Below are 21,281 nucleotides of genomic sequence, written 5' to 3'. Positions count from 1 at the left end.
CTAATTTTAAAAATCTACTTAAAACTCACCTCTTTTCTTTGGCCTTTTAACTCCTGGTAGAGTGTTGATCTTATGTGTATACTTGCATATTTGTATGGTGTTTGTCATATTGTGTTTTATTTATTTTACTTATTTCTGTTTTATCTTTTTGTGCAGCACTTTGGAAACCTTGTTTGTTAAAATCGTGCTATATAAATAAAGTGGATTGGATTGGATTGGCAACTTTATAAGGTGATAATATGTCAAAGTTGTGTTTACAGGCGCACTGACCCCAAGTGGCCAAACAAAATACATCTTTAAGTATTTGCAGCTGCATGGCTATTGAACACTTTAGAAACATATGAAAGCGTAAAGCTCCACTGATCAATATTTCTTTATGACTGTAGCAATCAAATAACTAGTCACCATAGTGACAAACAGTGTTTTGCCTGAACGCGTTAATTGAACAATAGTTCATGAACTCCTTCATATTTTGGGCGAACGTGAACTGAACGTACTGTATTACTGCCTGATGAACATTACTGTGAACTCGTTCATTCTGGTGTCTGTGAAAGGCACGCTCGCTCAGTTAGGGTGCCAGATTTCTATACAGCCTTCCAGGCGAAAACCTGGCTAAACACACCATAAACAGGCCTTAATATGTAGCGGAAAAAACACCCAATCTGGCAACACCAGCCACCAGTGTTGCACCGCCACATGCATCATCAAAACAAAAAGCAGCATGGAGGCGACAAAGCAGCAAGGAGGCGTCCTATGATCATTTAAACGAGTTTTATGACAAGGTCGGTGAGGATGGGAAACTTTGCCTGCCGGCTTTCAAAAAGAAAATCCGCACTTCAGTCACATCCACAGCAAACCTGAAACAGCACATTGAACTGAAGCACCCGGCTAGCAAATAAAAAATCAAGACAGTCAAGACAGATCCTCGACCCAAATCCCATTAACTGCGTACAGTAGCGGCTCCGTTGAAGATGAAATCTGACGCATAGTTTCAGTGTTAAAACTGATAAAATAATTGCTGTCTATATTCTATAGGTTCTATATGGGCTGTGGCAATAATTTTGAAAAATAATAGCTCACAGCAACATATGGAAAAAAAGAACTATGAACTAGTTCATTTTTGGAACTGTGAACTTAGTTCAAAATTTTGAAGTGAACTATGAACTGAACTAGTTAATTTTAAAATTTGTGAACTGAACTTTGAACTAGTTCATGTAGAAAGTGAACTTTCCCAACACTGGTGACAAAGCCATAGAGGGTTATCACCAGACTTTTCCGGTTTATATGTCACCGTCTAGCTCTGTGTCCAGATGCCCTCAGACTTTTAGTGAAGACTTGGAATGAGTTCACACCTGCTCTGAATCAGCCTTGTTAGTCCTCCCCTGCTCCCAGGAGTTTTTCCCTCTGACAACCATCTCCCTGCCTGTTTTCCACTCTAATCACCTCATTCCCCTCACCTGAGTTTCTCTGCCCATCTCTCCACCTGCACTTTATCCCCTCATCACATTAGTTTGTATTGAAGTCCTGTTTTCATTTTCAGTTTTGCCTTTCCTGCACAAATCTTGATTAAAGAGCTATTGCTTCCTGTTCCTGTTGTCTGCTGGATTTGAGTCTACTGCTCTACTCTTTATGACATTATGTAGCTTTTAGCTGACATTTTTGTAGTTTTAGGGCGTGCAAAATATGCTCTCAAATTAGACAATCCTCCCACAAAAACGCCCATATAAGTCGTTTGTTCAAGCAGCAATCACGACTTATATTTATGTTTATAATGGCAGCGCCCTCTAGTGCCCATAGTAGGTATGACTGGAGCAACGCAGAAAGTAATATGTGTTTATGCTTGTTGTGAAGGTCTTCTGTTCAAATGTGACCAAAAAATAAATTATGCAGCTTGAATGGATTAAATTCCATCCGTGCCAAATTCGTGGCATACGTCGTTACTTACATTGAGAAGTGAAAATTACTTATATATATATATAGCATATTGTATAAATAAATAAAAATATTATAACAATAAAAAATATAAATAACAAATGATATTCCTAAACTGAGTGATTAACCCAGAGAGGCTTTATTATAAATCTCTCTCTGCCATTACACATCTTCCAGTTGAGATGCAGATGTACACTACAATTGCCCTTTTGGGAGCATTAGTTGTTTTTTTTCGTAAGTGAGAGCACAGAGCGAACAGATCTACAAGGGCTCAGTTTGAATATGAAGTGTTAATAGTTGTCTGTGAAATCCCCAGATTTAAACAACTGCTTAAGCGTGGGCGTTCCTCTGGGTCCCTGCTTTGGCAATTCTGTTCTAAATCTCCTACATGCTCTCGGGATAAACCCATGTGTACAGTAAACACCACCTCTGCTTTCCATTGTGTTATAACATCATTTCTAGGGGGGGTAAAGAGCTAATATTAGCTCTGACAGTATAAAATAGGTTCCTTCTTAAACAGACTCTGTTCTGCAAGTCACCAGAAAACACAACATCAGAAAGGTAGGATGCCTTGTATATTTTCCTTGCTTTACACTGATTTCTGAGTATTCTGAGGATTGAGGCGTGACTAAAAATTGGGTTTAATACAATGAAAAAATTAGGGTAGATTATAACTAACCACCTTGTGTCGTAAAAATGTCCATCTGACTAGAGCTTGCATTTGTTTTGGCAGCGAGTGAAAGAAAGACTCAACTGGTTTTTAATACTATTTTTCTTTATTAAACACAGCCGTTTGCAGGACACATAGCAATGAGGTAATGTATCTATTTGTGGCTATGTAAGATTAAAAACTAAAAACTAAAAATAAAAAATAAACTTTGTTTTAGCCACCAACGTAAATCCATGATGTAAAACCACGTCTCGCCACGTATTCAATGAATAAAATAGACAAATTACACACCTTCCTAGGAGGAAGCGGGCCAATTCTGGATCGGTTTTGAATACCCTCCGTCTGTTGAATGAGCGACCAAGGTTGACTCGTGTTTTCGCCCTTGCTCTATCACTGTCCCTTTAGTCTATATCTACGACCGGGATTGTTCCGTTGCTGCCGGAAATTCCGCCGGATGACACTCTTTTCGGCCGGATGTCTGTTAACTTCTGCTTTCTTTCTGTTGGAATTCTAAACTCCGGTGAATTTCTGAGGACTATGGTTAACTGTTCCTCAGATCTCTGCAGGGTAAATCCAGACAGCTAGCTAGACTATCTGTCCAATCTGAGTTTTTTTTGTTGCACGACTTTTGAAAACAACTTTTGAACGTACACACGTTCCACCAAAATTAGTTTCTTCCCGAGGCAGAAGCAGAAGCAGCAGCAGCAGCAGCAGCAGCGTGGCTCTGTCCGCTGCTTAGCACCGGCCATTACGATTGTGATTGTTTTAAATAAATGTCAATAAACCAGAGCACGTTTTTCTCCCATCCCGGAATGCTGTGTGGACTAGCCAGACCCTCCTCCGCAGCGCTGTGGAGGAAGGTCTGGCAAAGCGAGACTACTGTCCCTTTAAGCTTTTTGTCTTCATTGACTCTGCCCCAGTCCCAGCCATAACCACAAAATATAACATCACAAATAACATTCTCTAAAGAAAAATCTTAAGAGAATAAAAAAAAAAAAAAAGAAAAAAAATCAACTTTGTAAAATGTAAACATAGGCTCTCCCGGTATGTGTGCCGTAAATTATTTTGCTAATTTTGTGGGGAAATGCACCTGGGGACAGGCATTAAGAATACCTATATAGAAATAGCTTGCTAATGGTCTCATTTGCTTATGTAGGTTATACAGAGGCATCAGTATTAAATCGAGACTACTAATAACCAGTTCAAAACTCCTTGTAGCTGCTTTAACACTCAACAAGTAAATGTAAGTAATTCATGTTTTCTGATGCTGTTTAGGGTTGTTTTATAGTCAACACATTACAGATTGGGGCAAACACTAATAACATAATAACAAACACTGCTGCAGCTGCTGCTAATCGGGACTTTAAGACTGTAAGACAGCAGAGCTCAAAGAGGCCAAAATCATCTGTGCCCGGAAACAAACACAGACAAGATGTATCAACAAAGATACAGTTGGTACAGGGATATAAGAGACATATATTACAGTACATAATATGATGCTAATTAAAGCCCTCTTTATTGAGCTTCTTTTAATTTTTTGTTTTCCTCACCGGGACTAATCCAAATATGAGAGGGCTCTTGTCTTCAAAATGTGAAAGGCTGCAATACATCTGTGAATTTTGTGTTGATGATGATGACAGGTCGAGAACTCCACAGGTAGACTCGGCAGGTGGTGCTGGATCGGAGCCAGGAAACGACCAACTGTGTGCTTTTCAAACGCAGCACTGGAGGTGTTTGACACGAACATCACAAGACAACAAAAATCCCCTGTGATAAAAGTCGAGCACTGATGCAAAGTTTGGCAAGTTTGCTCAAGGTCTGTCTGCTGAATGATGATGTTTTTTAGCAGGGGATTAGATGCAATGGGGGTGGGGGGGGTGGGGTCAATCTTCTGCTGATAATAAACTGAGAATAGTATTAATCCTCATTAAAAAATTATGATAGAATACATTAGTAATAACGGAAAATTTCCTGTTTTAAACAAAAATAAAAACAATGTGAAAAACAGGATAAAATATGGATGGTGTTTCAAATTATTTCTATAAAAAAAGGTCTACGGTTTGTAAAGTTATGCACAAAATAAGCTAAAAAAACCCCCTTAAAATCCACACAACAGAACATGGTCACATCAGAACGATCAAGAATCAGAACAAGCTGTAAAACAACCATTCAAAACAGGACTCAACAGGTTATGGCCACCTGGTACACTGAAATGATTTCTTATGGTTTTATAATGTTCAGAAATCCACACATTTGTTGCAGTGTTTTTGCAGAAGTCCCTCTTGTAGCTTATCACAAAAATGCATGGAGCAACACAAACACCACTCTCAGGCCACTAACCCAGTCAATAGGTCTCTAATTCCAGTGGCCCTCTTTATGCTACATGTATGCACAGCTGATATTTCAGTCACTGTTCAGTCAATGTTTGTATCAATAGGTGAATGTCAAGAATAAATTGAGAGTATATCGTTTTGTGGCTAAACGGCCTCTCTTTACCACTATGGCTTGATAAAATGCCTGTCTTATTGCAGCTGGAGTTTCTTTAACCTGCAAAATACAAAAGATATTAATCATTTTTAGTGCACAACTTTGATCCACACTGAATACTACTATCAGATGAAATTGCCATAAAGTGTGTACAGACAATCATTGACCCGAGAGGATCAATCCAACTCAAGGTCTCCTGACTATAGCACCAATGGGTGACATTTGTGTGTTTTAGTTAAAACTTCTGGATGGATTGCCATAACATTTAATAATAATAATAATAATAATAATAATACATCAGACGTATATAGTGCTTAAGACAAAACATTAAAATGAAAATTGCAAGATTAGAGTCTACAGAAAATAAAAGCTGGGAAAGGCATGTCTTAAGAGGTGGGTTTTTTAGGGCATTTTTGAATGATGACAGTTTGGGGGGCATTTTTGATGTGGTTTGGTAGTGAGTTCCACAGGGAGCGAGGCGGCGGCGACTGAGAATGCCCTGTCACCCCAGGTTCAGCGCTTGGTCCTGGAGATTTGCAGGAGGCTGGCATCAGCAGACCGGTAGTCTATATCCACGATGTTCCACTTCCGGGATTGTTCAGGTGTCTTTCATTTCAGGCGGATGTCTGTTACCTTCCGCTTTCTTTGTGTTGGCATTTTAAACTCCGGTGGATTTATGAGGACTATGGTTAACTATGGTTAATCCAGACAGCTAGCTAGACTATCTGTCCAATCTGAGTTTTCTGTTGCACGACGACTAAAACAACCTTTGAACATACACGTTCCACCCAAACAAGTTCCTTCCAGAGGCTATTTTGCAGCGGCACCGTGGCTCCACGCGGGGCCTAGCGCCGCCCATGACGATTGTGATTGGTTTAATGAAATGCCAATAAACCAAAGCACTGTAGCACTGCCTGGCTGTTCATTCTTAAGTAATAGCACATTGTGATGCAGTGGTATTGATGGATGAAGGTTGAGCCACTGATTCGTCTCATCCTTTCATTAAATATTAATAGCTGGTAGCAGCAGTAGCATCAGACACACAGACTGGAGGTTAGCAGCAACACTTTCACACTGTAATGCTTTACAGGTTTGGCCTCCGGTTGCCTGCGTCAGTTCGGTGGCAGCCTGTCAGTGCCTGCTGAAGCGCCCTTTGGCTTTTCCCTTTATAGCAGTGTTAGTACTGAGACAGCAGATACACCAGGGCTGGGGCGATTCTAGGATCAAACCTTTAGGGGCGCTCAGCCCCTAATGAGAATGTGACACTAGAATGTGAGCTAGCTACTGAACAATAACGTCAGCTAACGTTTTTTGACACTATTAATACTATGATGGAACTAAACCTGACACTAAGTCACCGTAGTAACGATCAATTTGACACAATGTTCCAATTCAGCTATTTTAGTTGCTTACGTTTCAATTTGGTCAGGTCAGAGAAAGATGATAATTATGGTTAAAAGAAACAAACGCTGACTGCTGGTAGGAAATGGGATGCGAACATCAGTCTGCGTGACACATAATATGATATATTATAAGCCCAAATATCCACCACAACCTCATCAATAAGATTAGAAAACAGATACTGCAAACAAGCCAATTGAATTATTAAATCAATATACCGGTAGTTGTTTCTCAGGGAGATTTGCTCTTACAGTAGTTTGTTATACTGACTGTAATTGCAGGTTTTTCCTTTTCTTCTCCTGCACTGCTCGTGCATTAATTAGCTTGTGTGTGCATGCAGTAAACTGTGGGACATGAATACAGTTTTGAATCTCACCTAAGCTACAGAATGTCTCAGACATATCAACACAGATATGCTTCTGTTAATGGGATTCTATCGAAGCCGTGCATGTACTCTGTCATATTTTAGCGTGCTTGCAATTACCCCCTAACCTCAATAATGTAATGGCTTACTGGGCTTCCCAGGCGACTAGTAATCTCCAAAGTTACTTCATTAGCAATTATACATGAAGGAGAAATTGTGAGTCGGGTTGTTGTGGGAAACTGTCCTCTGTTTGCTGGCATTGATGTTTGTGAAGGAGAAGGGCAGGGGGATTGCAGTGTGCAGCATTAGCTGTGGGTCAAAGACAGGATCTCGGCTCATTATTTCCACTCACGCCTTCAGCACCACACTGAGAGCAGCGCGCCTCACAGACACCTTGATTAGCTTGACAACTGGCTGCGTGTCCATCAACATGCAGAGCTCTCAGGTCCGATGAAAGGTTTGGGTGGTGGAGGCTGTAATGGATTCTGGGAAGGACAAAAAGGGGAAGTGAGCGGACATCCAGTAATTGTGTTGGCGTTGTGCTCAGACCTGTTGGCAGTGATTTCATTTTGAGACAACAAAGGGGAGGATACAGCCCTTCTGCCACCTTTTGTCTTTGAAATAAAGTTTTATTATCAAATGTGGTGAAAATGGTGAAAAGTATCTAAGTGCATTGGGTCTTCTGATTGGGTTCAATATGTAGAATGAGTTTGCACAGCGCCTTGAAATGGCGAAAAAAGGACATTAACTCAAGTTAAGTGCCTCCAGGGACTGCAGATGAAAACTAGCCTTTTGCCTAATTCTTGCATATTTACAGAAATGTTTATTAATTAATTTAATGTCCCTGTCAAATAAAGATTAAATTAAGTACTTCGGTACTTTTACTTGGTAGTTTGAAGGCAGGACTTTTACTTGTAATGAAATATTTTTCCATTGTTGTATAGATACTTTTACCTACGTAAAGGATCTGAGCACTTCTTCCACCAAAATCTAATTAAATTAAATTAGGGAATTTTAAATTTATAATCTCAAAGATCTCAGTTTCCTTCTCTTTTACCATGGCAATAAGCGGAAATTGCAGGCGTGTTTTTGGATCTCACTTTTACTTGTTTTTGAAGTTTCATCGACTATAGTCATCGCTCCTTTCTTTGTTTGTTCGGCCATAGAGACTGGAAAAAAATGGTACGCCGCTTCACACACAAGTCAGTTGAAGAGCGAGCGGGACTGTCGCAATGGACAGCCAGCTCATAATACTGTAAATGCAAGGGCTTTAATCAGTGGACCATAGGCTCAATCACAATTGTGTTACATCATTCTGACTTAACAGACATTTAAAATAAAAATCTTTAAGATGATTAGCCCACTCCCACAGTTGCTCTAAAACCTGGTGAAACTGTTTTTTGTTTTCAAGCTAAACTTTGTCAAAACAAACTTATCCCAGGCTGCACTCATCCTCATAATGGTTTTAAAATGTCAGAGATAAAGCCAGAGAGAAACACACACACACCCACACACAAATCTATATACCAAATCACAAAATAAAAAGAAGCGAAATAATGACAAGGAAATAACAGTTTACTGTTCTGTTTTCCTCATCATAATAAGCAGTCATATTCACAATGATGTTCAGCAAGGGTTTGCTTTTAGAAACTGACCTCTAATGATCTTATTTTTATATGTGTATATATATCTTTCACTTATGAGCTGGACATGAAAATTAATGTGTAATGAGACGGACCATTTGCAGCAGTAATAATGCATTTTAAGGGTTCCTTTATTGAGCTGCAGTCAGAAAAAGTAAAATATGGTGGTAAACAGCAATTTCAAGGACCAAAGGAAAACGCATCAAGCAGAGTACACTGCACACGGGTACAATGAGGACCTGTCTCGCCAGTGAGCAATTTTGATTATGAGCAGACAGAAGCCTTTTAGAGATGCGCTTCACTCCCTGTCTTCGTTGCCAATTTTGTCACAGCCAAGTGGTCTAACAGTGACATGAATCTTTGTGACACAAGAGCAAGAATGTTAAAAAAACAAATCTCTAAAGTGTATCAATATGGTGACAAAATTCAGAGTGCTTTCAACTCTTTGAACTTTTCCTGCTCACCTACAGCTTTGAACCTTTGATCCTCATATGATAATAAGTCCTCTTCTGTGATCACAAGAGGCATGTGGGCTTAAAATGTTGTAATATGCTTGGTAGAAATGGCAAAAATAGGACTGACAAGTGTGAATCATGTCCAGCACTTCTTGTGTCATGAAACTTCGCACACAATGGAACATTGTGGCATTTATAATATTTGCAATAGAGTTTAGATTCTCTGCCCGAGCCCGAACTTGACGGCCGATATTTCCCGCCACTATCCTCGGGCCAGGCCAGACCCTTGATCAAGCATTTGTGTTTTTTTAATCATTACTTTATTAGCCTACTTGGGTGGGGAGAAATCTATGCCATAATCATGCGCAGCGTCTCCTCCACTTGCACGCATCACACCGGGCCTGCTGTGTTGTGCTATGTAGCTTAAGTGCAACATGGAGCTTGAAGATGTAAAGAAAAAAATAAAAACAGGAGAATTAACTTTGAGCAAGTTTGGAGGAAAGTCGGAGGTATGGAACCATTTTAAAGAAGTCGTGGGCAGTGACAACATATGTGTTGGCTTTGTCGAGTGCATTAAGTGCGGTGCGCTGCTCGCCTATGACAGCAAAAAAACAGGGACGAAGAACAGACACATGAAGCAGGCTTGCCATGGCGGAAAAGATGATAGTCAGCCTTCAATGTCCTCTTTTGTTACTTCTCCAAGCATACCCCTTCTAAACAGATTTCTGCAGTTCAAACAACTCGGAATTGTAGTTGAGAACATCAATTATAATGGCCCACGTATTAAAAAAATTGTCAGGCTCATAATTACAGTTAATGTGTCCGGGCCGGGCCGGGCTCAGACACAACATGCACGGGCTCGGGTAGGGTCGGGCTTGATTTTTTGGGCCCGATCTAAGCTTTAAGGCAGCATAAATCCTATGTGTGCTTTAAAACACAGGTAGTTAATTAGTTATTGAATATTTTTGTGGCATTTGCCTCAAGTGACAGCAGGTCTGTGTTTAAGACACAAAAGACAGTATTACGCCATATAGATGTGTACAATTCACTTGCTCACATGCATGCGAACACACCTAAGCATCCTGTCAGGGCATGCTGCACTGCATCAGACCAACACCCCTCTTGAAATGCTGATTCAGATGATGAAACATTGTGACATAAATGAAGAACACAACATACTGTACCTATTCTGGATTATTCTCATAATTACAGTTAATGTGTTGTGTCGGGCCAGGCTTGGACACAATGTGCACGGGCTCAGGTAAGGTCGGGCTTGATTTTTTTGGGCCCGATCTAAGCTTTAATTTGCAAGCATCTTAATGCTAATAGACTAATGTCTAACTGACTAATTGTGTAGGTAATACACTAACTATGGACATATACCTCTAACAACCCCTCTTCTAGTCATTTAAGTTTTGGAAAAACAAGTCTAAAGTGACATGCCAGTCATGTTGTACTTATAGTAACTGCAGACATCTGCATGTTAGCAGAGAATATAAAAACTTGTTTCCACCATTGGTGAACATGGTGAACATTATGAGCATTACGTGCCTCACAGAGGCAGTAGCATGGCTGTACATTTTTAGTCTTGTTATTTAACTCCTCAATCACACAAAGTATTCATCATCATCATAATTATCGTTTCTCTCAACCTGTCAGAATATAATTTCTGTGCTGTTGTACTAAGGTATGGTTTGATGATGATGGCGAAAATCCAGTCAGTGCAGTCTCCATAATTTCTGTGGGTTTCATCAAATATGTATTAAAGTCATTTTCAGGTTCTCTTTTGTTTTTCTCACCTCCAGTTCATCTTCACTTATTCATGTTTTCAACAACAAGAAGGGATGTTTGATAATGCATTATTGCTAAATACATCTGATCAAATAAAGTCAGCAGTTTGCCTAAAAGGAAAATGTATGTCAAATCCACCCATGAATACAGCTGTCGCCACCAAATATTGTCGGTTTGAAACCATTTGAAAGCCCGACCAGTATTGTGAATATAAATTGATTTTGTCTGTCATGTTGCATCTCACGGCTAACAAGCCCTAAGTGATGTTAGACAATCGTACCACGCAGAACAACTGGATTTCCTGGTGAGCCTTTCCAGTGCAGAACCCCCCCCCCCCCCCCTCCCCCCCTGACCCTGTCACTATGAATTGCTTGTATTTGCAATTATGTGCTGTTTACTTCTGTCATTCCCTTTAGCTGTGGCTAGATGCTTATGTAACACAACATACGATGCATGATCATCAGCGCTGCTGTCTCCCTGAGAGAAATCAATTTGCCCCATTGGGTCTCGCCTTGGCCTTTCCAATAGCTCAATCCTTTTTCTTTCTTCTCTACGTGGCATGTGTTCTCCAGCCTGTATGGGTGAACAGTGGGAGTCCCTTCATGGTTACTAACTAGTTAGGCGACCTACCCTTGCCCACAAACCTAAACAGTTTGAAGCTTATTCTTTGTGAAACATGGCGCACAGAGACAAAATACACTGAAGCAGCTGGATGGTGCTTTTGGGTTCAAATCGCTCAAATAGTATTTTGCATAACATTTTGCAGATTAAGTGTGCCTGTGTGCAGTCCATTGTGTAAATGCTGTCAAAATGTTTACATAAATCTTTCAAATACATTCACAGGTCAATCGGAGGGATAGGCACAATGACATTCCTATCAGACACATGCCATCCTGCATTTCACTTTACGTCCTTATTGGACAAATTTCAGGCACATGCGATATGACCATGACTTCCCGGTGCGCTTCACTGCACAAGGCGGGCGGGAAATCTATTAACCTTTAAGGCAGCAGGAGAACCTCCCAGCTAGCCGGGAGGGCAGCAAATGCAGCTCTATTTAAAGGTTAGGGGAGATGTGGAGTAACAAAGCACAGACAAACAGGAGTGGAACAGGGGGTACTAGTGGCACTGGGATATCTACAAACAGAAATACACAGATTACTGTTGAAGCTCACCAAGGTGTTTGTATGTGTTCTCATCAGTTTGTACTCTATCTCGGGTGGAACAGAGAAGCTCTCCATGGTTGAACCTTTTCACCTTTCCACATCATTCTGAGGCTGTCACAATGTTTGAATATGCAGATGAGCATGCAGCATTGGTGGGAGATAAAACGGCATGTAGGAGTAAGATTACCCGCGTTGCTGAAATGCTGCAGTCTAAAGAAATTACAGCTTGACATTGATAAAACCAGGGAGATGGTGATACATTTTACACAGATAAGGATGGAAATTGCTACATTTGTCATCAACAGTCATACAATAGAGAGTATTGACAATTTATCTCCCGTTCCTATGATTCAGATTTAGAGAAATTGTATTTCAAATTACAAGGCAGGATTATCCACACCGTTTTATAGCGGAGGCATCTGCTTTGCCTAAAATAAAGAGTGCCTCAAATAATGTCAGAAGAAATTATACGATTTTTTATGAAAATAGGCATTTTCAGCTTCAGGGAAGATGATAAATGTGGCGCTACATCCCACAGCAAAGGCCACATATTTTATTAGCAAGGAGGTTTCTCTTTTTAAGAAAATGGAAATTTGAATATATTTATATTCATATTCATAATTTAAATGTACTTAAACTGCATATAAAAATACATTTTATTTGAGGCACTTTAGAAATGTAATTTAAGTATTTATTTATTTATTATTATTATTTTTTCCGTACCTTGGGAACATTTGTAGTGTGCACTTAGGTATACTGTATATTTATTGTTGGAACCTAAGTGGCATTTTACTAAGCACTTTAAACACATTTTCACAACGTATTTACATTCACTATACTGAGAATTTGGTTTTTATTGTGTGAAGGTTTTGTTTCGACCACACTGCAGTTTTTTTTTTTTTTTTTTACTAATAAAGTCCTGAAACTTGAAAGTGAATTGAATGTTAAATCTTGCAGTTTCCTTTTACAAGTTCACCCTAATTAACAACAGCCAACAGAGGGCTATTTCACAAAACCAAGATAAGGGATTAAACCGGGATTTACCAGTTATTCTGGCTCAATTCAGCCTTGACTCGGTTTCACAAAAGCAGAGGCACCTAAGTTACCATGGAGATTTATTCTGGTGGTCCCGACCAGGCTAATAGCCAGGATTTATTAATGCTGGTGCCTTTTCTGTTCACTCAGCAGTGCTTTTATCTTATTGTTATCAGCCTGCATTAAAATACAACAGGTGCATATTGCTGTTCAGTTAACTACTGTTATTATTTAAAGTTGTGACCATTATTTTTTATAATTATTCGTGTGACATTGTTACTGTTATATTTCTGTATGAAGACTGCTGTTCATATTGTTGTTAGAAGTTTGATGCATTATATATATATATATATATATATATATATATATATATATATATATATATATATTACTGCAGTTGTTGAGATAAGAGATTAGAAAAGGCTGATAAAGTTGCCAAATGTGTTTTAAATGAAGTCTGTTACTAAGGGCAATACATACAATGCTGTACATGTGTGTTTCTATAGTGGACCATTGCACCTTGAATTATTTTAGTTGATTATTTTTTTTTTAATTCTTTAACAATAAATGATCATTTTTGTTCTGCTTCCAAGTGCATTGTATGTGGCATTCTTACCACACAATTTGTGTTGTCCAGTAAACTGGGACTATAATTTGGGGGATTGTAGGCCTACAATTTTCAATTCTTCATGGTAAATTTCCTGAGTAACATTATCTTCTGCTTACTTTTAAGGCAAAGGGTACAACTGTACATTTGTGCAAATGATTAGTTGCCTAATCCTTGAATGGTATGATTTTGACGGTTTCAATTCAGAGCAGTGGTCAGTTAATGTATATTTTTAGGCTACTTACGCATTCAGGCGGTTTGCAATCGTCTGCCTCGCTTTCTCTTGCTGTTTAATTACAGCGGCCGTGTTTCTTTTTTTTATAAAAATAATGTGTTTCACGTTATCGTACTTACATAAGAAGCTGCTGCTCACTCTGTGTAAAGTATGTACAATATGTATTCTCCATTTTAGCATCAGTAAATCTGTTATCGACATTGTGGTCTGTTAAAGAAAGCCATGAACGCGCATCTATCTGAATTACTTCATCCTGGCTCGACCTAGTCTCTCCTCCTCAGCCTGACTTGGCCTTCGTGAAACGCACCAAGCCAGGCTGCACAGATTAGACTAGGTCAAGCCTCGCTTTATCAGTTACCCTGGATTTATAAATTCTGCTTTTGTGAAACAGCCCCCAGGTGTACACAATACAAAGCAATAACAAAGCAATAACTCTGGAGTCACGACTCTGCTAATTGGCAGAACTAAAGCTATTTACCACATGCAACAGTGCAAAATGTATAATTTGGCAATAAGAACAAGATAAATCATGTCAATTCAAGTAAATGCATAGCTGACATCGGCTACCTGCAGGTGTGTTGCACCCATGCTGTCAAAATAACAACCAGCAGCTACTGACAAGAGAAACATTCATCCACAACTATTCAGGGAAAGCTACTCAAACATGGCAGCATGTAAGGGACTTAACACAACAAGCACGCCCACACAAATGTGGCAAAGACACCTTATTCGGTATAGGGATAACAAAACACATGTGCACACATACTGTACAGTACACACATTAAGGATTACAAGAAAAGCCTACTATGACCTTAATATATAGACAGCAATTTCTTTATTTATTAAACCTGCCAGTGCATCAGCAGCCAGAGTCACATTGGACTGGATCAGAAAGAGCAAAGCATCCAGGAGATAAGGACAGCCGTAGCCGGGTTGGCTCAGTGGATAGAGCAGGCGCACATGTACTGAGAGGTTTATGCCTCGACGCAAAGGTCCAGGGTTCGAATCCGACCTGTGATGATTTCCTGCATGTCTTCCCCCTCTCTCTCCCCTTCCTCACCTAGCTGTCCTGTTAAAAATTAAAGGCGGAAAAGCCCAAAAAATAATCTTGAAAAAAAAAAAAAAGGACAGCCAACAGGTACATGTTTGTAATAATCCACCAGTGTGTGTGGAGGCAGAGTAACGTGAAGGTTTTAAATTAATCAGGGTCAATATAACAAGATGCTTGAAATGAAAAGTGATACTGGAGAAGTTGTTTTAATTGTATTGCGTTGCCTCTTCCAGATGGCATGGCTTCTGTAAGTCTAAATGAGTAAAGATAATTCTTTTGAAAGCCTGGAGTATAGGAAGAGTAAAGTTCTATCTATAGTGTGTGCTGTACATTACAATACGAGAACTTTTCCATGCCGATGGTTATTTCTAAGTCCAACCATGGAGATCGGAAGTGAAGACATTGTCATTTTTAATGGTTAATGAAGAGAGTAAATGTCTTGATCCTCTGTGGTTCCCTGCCCTAGGCCATAATAAAAATGTAATGAGATTTTTAATTGATAGCTCTGCATACCTATCTGACATGGAAGGCATGATCTCTCACACATGCAGCGGGCAACGCTTCAAATGACTTTTCTTCCCATTTTATGACACTGTGTGTAGCAGTGTGTAAAACTACTAGCATTACCCCCACTGGTGGTGGATAAAAGGCCATTTTGAATTCATCACTTTGGCAATCCCACACAAAAATGCTTCAGAGGTTTTTGGAGCACTTAACTGAATTGAGGGAAATTCAAAGAAAGGACTCAGTCAATGATGCAGAGTCCCAGCTGTTTTCAGACCCAGACTGTAATGGCTGTGGTTTTCTGTTATAGTTTTTCCTGTTTTATTGTGTTAATTTATTCCCCGTTTCCTTATTGTTTACTGTCTCTTGTGTTCTCTGTTGCGTTTAACCCTGTTTTCATCCTTGTGTATGTTTTATGCTTCAGTTTCCTGTTTTATTTTTGTAGTCTGTTTCTCCCATGTCATGTTTTGTTTTACTTCCTGCCTTGTGTTTTCCCACCTTTGTGATTGTCTGCCCCGCCCTGATGTGTTCCACCCAAGGGGATAAGCGTCTCCTCACAACCCGAACCTCCTATGACGCCATTTTGATGCTAATAAGCACTCACCCCCCGTTAGCATTCCATTGACTGCCATTCATTTTGATGTCACTTTGACAGCAAATAACTTTACATCTGAAGCGTTTAAAGACTTTATTTGTCCATTGTTTATTTCTAAAGAAACACGACAATGTGTAAAAGGCTCCATTACCTTGTACCTCACGTTATGGCTCCGTAGCAGACGTTTTTGTAAAAATAGGCTAACGATTGTGTCATAACCACACGACTTGCTGTCGCATAGTAGAATAATTACCGTATAGTACAGGAGAAGCTCGCAGACAGTTTCGACTTACATTAGCTGTTTAAGTTTAATTACTAATGTTAACTAGCATTTTAGTTAGCAATAATTAGCCTGTGTCCATGTTATCTCCTTACATATACCTACGCTCTCCGTCTCTGTAAGATTCGGAATGATTGAGATTTCTCTTGGCACAGCTACCAGAAGACTTCCAACTTTCAGAAAGGTTGCTCACGTCACATTTACGTCGTCTCTCTCAGTTTGAGGCTGCGCAGTAACGCTCAGCGCTCACCGGAAAAGTGCTTCTAATGGCCTTCACTGGTCTCCGTCCAGAGCAACGGGATCTGTTGGTCCATTATATACTGTCTATGGTTCCACCTGTTCCTGAGCCCTACTGTCACCTGTCCCTTGTTTCACCCTTGTTACCTTGTGTATTTAGTCTCTGTGTTGTCTTTGTCTGTTGTCAAATCACTGTGAGTGTGTATGTCTACCCTCTTTGTCTTGGTGTTCCTGTTTATTTTGATGCCTGGTCTTTTGGTTCCTCAACGGTTTTTGGTACGATTTTTTCCTGCTTTCTTCAGGACTCTTTATTTGTTTTTTTTTAAATTTATTAAATCCTCAAGCTCACCACTGCCCTGTTGTCTCTGCCTTTTTGGGTCCGCCATTTCTCTAAAGCTAACACCAGACAGACAGTAGGATCTGAAAGCTTATAGTAAAGACAAACCTTTTACTTCCCAAGATTTCTTTTTCATTTTACTTTACTGGCAAAAAATAAATAAATCCCATTATCCCAGAAGCATACAAATGAGTTTGTAGGATGTAGAAATATAACTGATTTATGGCCATGTTGAGTTAAACAAGGAGGTTGAATTCAGTAAATATAGTCAGCCGGAACAAAGGCTTTTAATTAATGTCATTCTTACTGGATTTTCTTTACTAATTCTCTTATTTTTATTATGCTTACTGGTCTGTTTTTTACCTTCATATGTGTGTATATATATATATATATATATATATATATATGTTTGGTTAAACAAAAGTTTATTAATAATAATAATAACAAATAATGATGTTTGTTAATGTGTTGCATTATTATTTTTTATTATAAGGCACTTTGAGCTACATCTCTCAAGTGCTCTATAAATGTATTATTATTATTATTATTATTATTACATTGCTTCATCCACTACCGTGTGCAGTGTTTATAGTGGTTTATTCAGTTTCAAGGGAGCAATATCTGAAAGTCTCCCAGGATTCATGCAGACGCGAGAACCATCCGTCTGTGAAGCCTCTCTTTACCCACGTTACTACTGAAACAGAAAAATCTCTCAAGTGCTCATCTATGAAGGTAAATATGGTGCAAAAAGGGAGAGCTTGTAGAATACAATGTGAGAACTTGCAGAACAAAAAATCTGAACTTGTATGTTAAAATTTGCACTTGTAAAAATAAAATTTGCACTTGTAAAAAATATTCACACACATGTGATCTGAATTTGAAGTCATACAAAGAAAAAAAACATGAGAGCTTGTAAAAAAAATCTGAACTTGTAAGTTGAAATTTGCACTTGTAGAAAATGTTCACACACCTGTATTCTGAATGTGAAGTTACAGAAAAAATATTCACAAATGTGTAGATTTGTGAATGCAGGCCGTGGAGCTCACCACAATTAAAAGGTATTTATTTAGAAGCGGGCTGGCTGCTAGTTAGCTAACGCTAGCATGCTATTCCACCAACTTTCCATGCTACATAAATAAGCCAGACAGAGTTGTCCCTCATCTGGCGATAGAAACCCTGATTTTCCGGTTCTGTTAGCTCAGAGCTCCACAGCCTAAGTCCACAGGTACAAATTAGTTTTGCACCAATTGTATCGTCAAGAGTGTTGTGAAAGTCGAGGTGCGCAGATTCGCCACTTTGTGATGCGAGAGAGCACATATGTGAAGTTGCAGTGACAGATTCCAGAGGTTGTAATCACTGAGTTGTGGTTGTGATGGAAAATGAACCAGAGTAAAAAAAAAAAGTATACGAGTAAATGTTGCATTATAAGTTTGCAGCTGTCATTGTGTTCATGTAAATATCAATCTACACATTTGTGAATATTTTTTCTGTAACTTCACATTCAGAATACAGGTGTGTGAACATTTTCTACAAGTGCAAATTTCAACTTACAATTTTTTTTACAAGCTCTCATGTTTTTTTTCTTTGTATGACTTCAAATTCAGATCACATGTGTGTGAATATTTTTTACAAGTGCAAATTAAATTTTTTCAAGTGCAAATTTTAACATACAAGTTCAGATTTTTTGTTCTGCAAGTTCTCACATTGTATTCTACAAGCTCTCCCTTTTTGCACCATATTTACCTTCATACTGATCCTCTCCACAGGAGCCTTTGAGGAGCTATTAGCAAACAAGCACAGATTTACCAAGTGGCTTCTCTTCATGTTTGTCAGAAACTATGATCCGACCCTAAATTTGACCTGTGTATTTGAAGTGAATGCATTTGATTTCAAAGTGTAATAAAGTGAGAATTTATCCTACAGATGGACTTTTTGCTCATAGGTCAGGTCGAGTAAAGCTACTGTTCACATTGATAACCAGTTAGCTGCAGAAGCAAAATGGAACATTTACAGGGGGGGATTACACTTGAAAGCAGACTGAAATTTCATAGCCTACCATTTGCACCAACAATGGAGATGGTCATTAATCTTAATGTACCATTCTTTTGTACTTTTTCAAGTGAGATATTACATATCACAGAAAAACCCTGGTTTTACTTTTTATTGCCCTTTTTTTGAGACAGAACATTGCTTTACACTAGGGCTGTACAGGAATGTAATTTATTTATTTTCAAAGCTTCTACTGAGGTTTTCCAATGAAGCTTTGAATGTCTGTTGTCATATTTAATGATGTTATCGTAAAAAGTGATTCATCGGATTAAATGACTAAGTCTTTTTTAATTAAATCAACTTTCTTTAATGACTGTAACGCATCAGTTTCAGCAACATAAATACATATTGGCAGAAGGCTGATCCAATATGGGCATAATATAATGATGAAATAATAATCCCACCCTGAGGCTTATAGCAACATTACACCACGACAGAAATGGAAATAAAATAAATCAGAAAAAGATTTCCTTTGACTTTACAACAACGAGTCGTTGACAATCCTATGCAGCAACCACTGGAATCTAATTCTTAAAACAAAAGTATAATACTATAATAATAATATGGTTGAAGCCTGATCTTTATCTGCAACTGTGCAGAAATATTGTGTTTAAACAGAATGAATAGACATGCAAAAAAAAAGGCTGTGCCCCATTTGCATGTTTATTTAGAATTTGAATGTCAATGTTATAATTGAAGCTTTGAAGCTTTGAAATATTCCGTACAGCCCTACTCTGTACACGATAGAAAAAGAGTGAATGACACATGTTCATACATAACTGTGTGAGGCGCAGATCAATGACTGTTTAAAGTCGACTTTTCTGATCCAACAAGTTCGATGATGTTGAAATGCTGGCCAGGTTTGACAGATTAATCTGCTTGATGGATTTGTTAATCAAACTGATGATAGAAGACGCTGTTTTGCTCGGGTACAGTTTTTCATAGCTCACACCTGTGAGGACTGCAGAATCTGCCAAAATATATAAATAGGATTATTGGTGAATTGGATTCGGTCCTGAAGTAGGAATCATTTTAAATTGTTTTCAAAACAGCATTTAGAATTGGACAGTTATCTAACAAAACTAAAAAAAATCATCCATGAAGATCTTGTTTCTCTTGCAGCTTTGGTAGTTTTCATTTCTATCATTGCTATTTCTGTCTGTCCCCCTCTCAAACCTCTGCTCCCTTAAAGCCTGAAAGTGAAATAAAGAAGAACTTGACAACCCAGATCGCTGGTTTTCACATCCCTGCCCTGTCCATTCCCCAAACCCATTACCCCCGAGTCTGATAATCCAGTCCGATAAAAAGGAGATAGACCAAGACTCAAGCGTGTCTCTGTTAGCTGTGATTACACAACAGTGTTATCCCTTTCTCCTGCTTTGGCCTTTTGTCCCAGGTGATGTGCTGATGAGCTGCTTTTCCCTATGGGCACGCTATCTCTGCGGCTCACCCATACAGAGAGTGCAGACAGGCAGATAGGACGATTGCCTGCCTGCAGGAGGCCAGTGCCAGAGGCAAAACAGGGTGTCATCAAGTGTGCAATTTTTAGGGTTGTTTCACAGACTTGCTGTTCGTTTGAGGCAAGAGAGAATCAACAAGTGATGTAAATATATTTGGAGGCTGGCGACTTTTTAAGTATTTGATTTTTATTTTCTTATGTTGATTTTCTTTAAAGAGGAACTATGCAGTTTTTTTTAGCTTAATTTACCTTAACTGAACAGCTTCAGAGTCATTGGAATGGTTATATGACTTTTTTCGGGTTGAATGGTGGTCGTCTCGCTCCCCCCTAGCGCCTGCGAGCGGAAAAACCACCCTTGCAACTTTCGGCCGGCAAGCCGCTGGGCTCAGCGTCAGGAAGTATCGCGTGATATCAGGTCTCGCGATGTAACGAATTGTTTCACGGCACTGCACACATACACCCATTCAGGAACCGGCTAACAAGGTAGCGATGGAGTTTTTCACACTATCGTCATGGCTGAGCCGCCAAAAAAGAAGCAGAAAGCTAGGAAAGCATTGTCGGAGGAACAGAGAAAGAGGAAACGGCAGACTGACCGAGCGAGCAGTCAGACACAAGTAAGTAAGGAGCTGCCAAATATCTATTCCGAAGCTGTAGGGGGAGCTCTATAGAGAAACCTGCGAGCAAAAAGCGAGAAAACAGCGAAGAAATGGCCAAAACTGCATAGCGCCCCTTTAAGTATTATACTATAGTACTATAATCCACAGAAGAGATGTTTTGCTTCTCAATATTTTAATCTACAGCTAATATTTTCCTAAAAAGATAGTACAACTAAACACCATGAAGAATATAGATAAAACAGTGATCTTTCAAGTGAGGGTGCAAATACAAGACAGCATAAGGACAGCATAACAACCAATTTTAGTAAAATTTGTTATTTTCTCAATTAATTGAAATGGTTTTCTTCTTGCTGTTGTTGAAACCAA

General features: G+C 39.1%; 1 protein-coding gene and 1 long non-coding RNA gene across 7 annotated transcripts in view; one reads left to right on the top strand and one right to left on the bottom strand.

The window, feature by feature from the left end:
- Positions 1–21,281, bottom strand: part of ppfibp1a (PPFIA binding protein 1a) — a 128,477-nt gene that overhangs the window by 51,076 nt on the left and 56,120 nt on the right. The gene's annotated exons all lie outside the window — the stretch shown is intronic.
- On the top strand, positions 1,041–17,940 carry LOC118493979. Its single transcript, XR_004896037.1, has 3 exons — positions 1,041–1,240; positions 15,139–15,142; positions 17,931–17,940. It is a non-coding gene; the product is annotated as an uncharacterized LOC118493979 (long non-coding RNA).

Source organism: Sander lucioperca, chromosome 20, assembly GCF_008315115.2.
Source record: "Sander lucioperca isolate FBNREF2018 chromosome 20, SLUC_FBN_1.2, whole genome shotgun sequence".
Taxonomy (NCBI): Eukaryota; Metazoa; Chordata; class Actinopteri; order Perciformes; family Percidae; genus Sander; species Sander lucioperca.
Note: the sequence above shows the minus strand (reverse complement) of the source record. Positions and strands in the feature narration are given on the sequence as shown.